A 3649-nucleotide genomic window follows, 5' to 3' on the forward strand; every position below is an offset into this window, starting at 1 on the left:
TACACAATCTCTCCTACGGCCACTAATCTGCTCGAAAACCGACATAACTACCTACGGAGGACAGGAAAGCCGCCCATTACGGGCATAATCCGACCTATTCTGAGAGAAGAACAATTATCGGACCGAGACGGCAAGCCGCACAGCTAGGCCGCACTAGGATTCCTCCCCTCCGCCGCCTCCGTCGGCGACGGCAGCCGTTGTCATGGAGGTAACGGTTGAAGGCCGCACCATCACCGCGGAAGAGCAAAACTCAAGCGACTGGACACCGGTGCTGTATAAAGCCTACGCCTCCCGACCAGCCACTTCGCCGAAACCTTACCGCTCCGACAACGCTACCTCAGATGCAGCTCACCCGAACGCCAACAACACGTCGCGCCACGCAGCAGCCGTAACCGGCAGCGGCAAGACGCCGGCCCGTCTACCACCTGCTACTAAGGAGGCTCGCCTCGCAGTACAGCGGAGCAAGCAGCTGCCACCACTCCCACCTAACGCTATTCGAGTAGTCGTTCGCCCGCGAGGTGAACTACGACTCCTAGATGTCCCAGCACCCCGGCTCTTGAAGACAGTGCAGACCCAGCTCGATATCATTCCACCGGACGACTTCTGCCTGCGCGTCCACCCGACGAACAATACTTTCACCATAGCAACCACACATTTCCCAACAGTCGAGACTCTCAAGACGCTGACCTCTCTCACCATCGAAGGCAAAACATATCCCTGCGCGGCACACGTAGCACCACCACCGGGGGCTACCAGAGGAGTCATCACGAACGCCTATGACGACGAGACGCCGACGCAACTGTACCACGACCTGGTGAAAATAAATCCTGAATACACCATTCTAGCAGCACGAAGCATGGGAAAGACACACTCCATCCTGATCACCTTCGACGAAACCACAGTACCTCACTCCATCAAATACATGGGAGCCATCCACCGCTGCACCCCATACCGTGGCAGTCCGGATGCCTGTACTAACTGCAGACAGCCGGGTCACCGCCATGACGTATGCCCGAGTCCCAAGACAAATATCTGCCCCCGTTGTGGAACACAACACTCCCAAGAAGACACACTTTGCACGCCCAAGTGCATTCTGTGCGAGGGCCCACACCTAACAGGCACGGGATCCTGCAAGGGACGCAACATCCACCAGCCACGGAAACAGCCAAACCACCCACAAACGCAGCAGCACGACTTGGTCCTATCCAAAGAAAATTTTCCCCATTTGTCATCCGGACTCCCACAGCCCAACCAAAACAAACCAGCTTGGTCAGTGCCGTTGAAACAAGTCTGGGACACCTCCGCCTCTTCACACAGGAGCACGACATCCTTGCCTGCACAACCCAGTCTACAACAAGCCCTGGCAAAATCTCAGGAGGAGGCAGCAGCGGCTAAAGCAGAAGCTACAGCAGCCCGAGCAGAAGCCGCCGCCTTGCGTCAACACATCGCCAAGCTGGAAGCCCAGATAAGTGCTCTTGCCGCTGGTTCTACCCTTCCACCTGCTCCCACTCCTACCACATCCCAAACTCCTCCTCCCAACCCGCCTACCGCCGATACCTCGTCCTCCCACTCCGAGCCTAATTCCTCTCCTGATTTGCCAGCAATGGAGGCTGACACTGATCCCTTTACAAATTCACCTCCGTGCACAACGCCCTCTCCCTCCACACCCATCTCACTAAACAACATACCAACCCTGCTTGAATCATTTGCAGCTCGCTTTGAGGCAAAACTGCAGGAAGCTATAACTCGCATCAACGAGGAATACACACCCATCAAAGACGAGTAATCCGCATAACACAAGACAACGCCATTCTTAACCACCGATTCGATGTGCTAACTCAAGGATTCTCTGAACGCTGTAACGATCTTGAGTCCCGACTCCCAAAGCGTGACCCCACACCAAACAGAAGCAAGAAGCCCAAAGCACTGGAGGAACAGACCAACCCTATCCCTACCATAGTTCAGGGCTCCCAACCCCCCGTTACAGCTCCCTCCTCTATAGATTGTCATGATGGCAGTTCCACTCCGTAATCTTACACTCTGGCAGTGGAACTGCCGGGGATTTGGTCACAAGCGTCACGTAATCCACTAACTGCTGTCCTGCGCTGCAGGACCCGACATCCTTGCCCTGCAGGAACCCTCAAACCCACTCACCCTACCCGGCTATGCTCCTGTTCTGCCCACATCCCCCACACCCCCTCGGGTAGCATTTCTGGTTCGTCGTTCAATCACCACCATCTCCCATTCCATAGTGATTGAAGACATTGATCACCTTTTTATTGAGCTTGTGCCGCAACACACTCGAGCGAACAGTGTCTTCATCCTAAATGTTTATAGCCACCCTAAGTGCCTTCAAGGTAACTTCGAACGCCTCTTTACGCTCGCGAAGCGCATAGCCAACAAGTGCCCTTTACTCGTCGTGGGAGACTTTAACGCCCCACATACAGCCTGGGGTTACCCACACGACACACCGAAAGGACGTCGGGTACGGTTAGCCGCGCAACAAGCCGGTCTCTCCCTTCTCACAGACCCCACCTCTCCTACACGCACGGGAAACAGTGTCTGTAAAGACACTACTCCAGACCTCACGTTCGCACATCGCCTCCCTCACGCCACATGGTGCAACACACAAGAGAATCTTGGTAGTGACCATTTCATCATCGAGATTCTCTTACACATTCAACTACATCGCAGGCCTCTCAGAGGCTCCACTCTTACAAAGTGGGACTCTTTCCGCTCATGTAGAACAGCACGCACTTTCGTCCCCATCACGGACATCACAGCATGGACCGAGCAGCTAAAAAGCAATGTCCGATCCGTAACTTGTACTCTACCCGAAGACTGCCCAAGCGACACAATTGACTCCCGCCTCCTACATTTATGGGAGGCTAAAACAGGCCTAGAGCGCCGCTGGCAAAGGCAGCGATGGAACCGGACACTTAAGCGTCGCCTCGCCCGCCTTAACAAAGAGATAGAAACACACGCAGCGAATCTTTCACGACAGAACTGGGAATCTATCTGCAACAAGCTTGATGGCAATATGAGTGTGCCTCAGACCTGGAACCTTTTTCGGCACTTAATAGACTCCACTCACTCTAAGACTGCCCAGAGACACGCCCTCACCAAACTCATACATGCTTCAGATATACCTCCACCAGACCTCCTCCAAGACCTTCGAAATCAATACTTCCCCACATACCCTCCTGCACACCACCCTGATTATGCAGGCCCCCCTAACGACCAGCTTGACCAACCCATTACAGAAGCAGAGGTCCTGGCTGAACTCCAGACGCTTAACACGTCCTCAGCCCCCGGCCCAGACGGGGTACATAACAAGGCTGTCAGGAATCTCGACGCACAATCCATTGCTGCACTTACAGAATACTTTAACGAGTGCTGGCGACTGGGCACCCTCCCACCACAATGGAAAGAGGCAAGAGTCATTTTCATACCGAAACCTGGCAAACCTCTGCTTACTTCTAACCTCAGACCCATCTCCCTCACATCTTCTGTTGGCAAACTCATGGAGCATGTACTCCAGCGCAGGCTTTGCCAATACCTAGAAAGCAACAATCTCATGCCCACTAGCATGTTTGGATTTCGACCAGGGCTTTCCACACAGGACGTCTTCTTGCAGCTAAAACATCAC

At 54.1% G+C, this 3649-nt stretch overlaps 1 pseudogene; it reads left to right on the forward strand.

The window, feature by feature from the left end:
• The first annotated feature begins 200 nt into the window (after positions 1-200).
• On the forward strand, positions 201-2511 carry LOC149329871 (uncharacterized; annotated as a pseudogene).
• Positions 2512-3649: the final 1138 nt, after the last annotated feature.

This window comes from Amblyomma mixtum, chromosome 9 (assembly GCF_055824585.1).
Source record: "Amblyomma mixtum isolate Tamu chromosome 9, ASM5582458v1, whole genome shotgun sequence".
Taxonomy (NCBI): Eukaryota; Metazoa; Arthropoda; class Arachnida; order Ixodida; family Ixodidae; genus Amblyomma; species Amblyomma mixtum.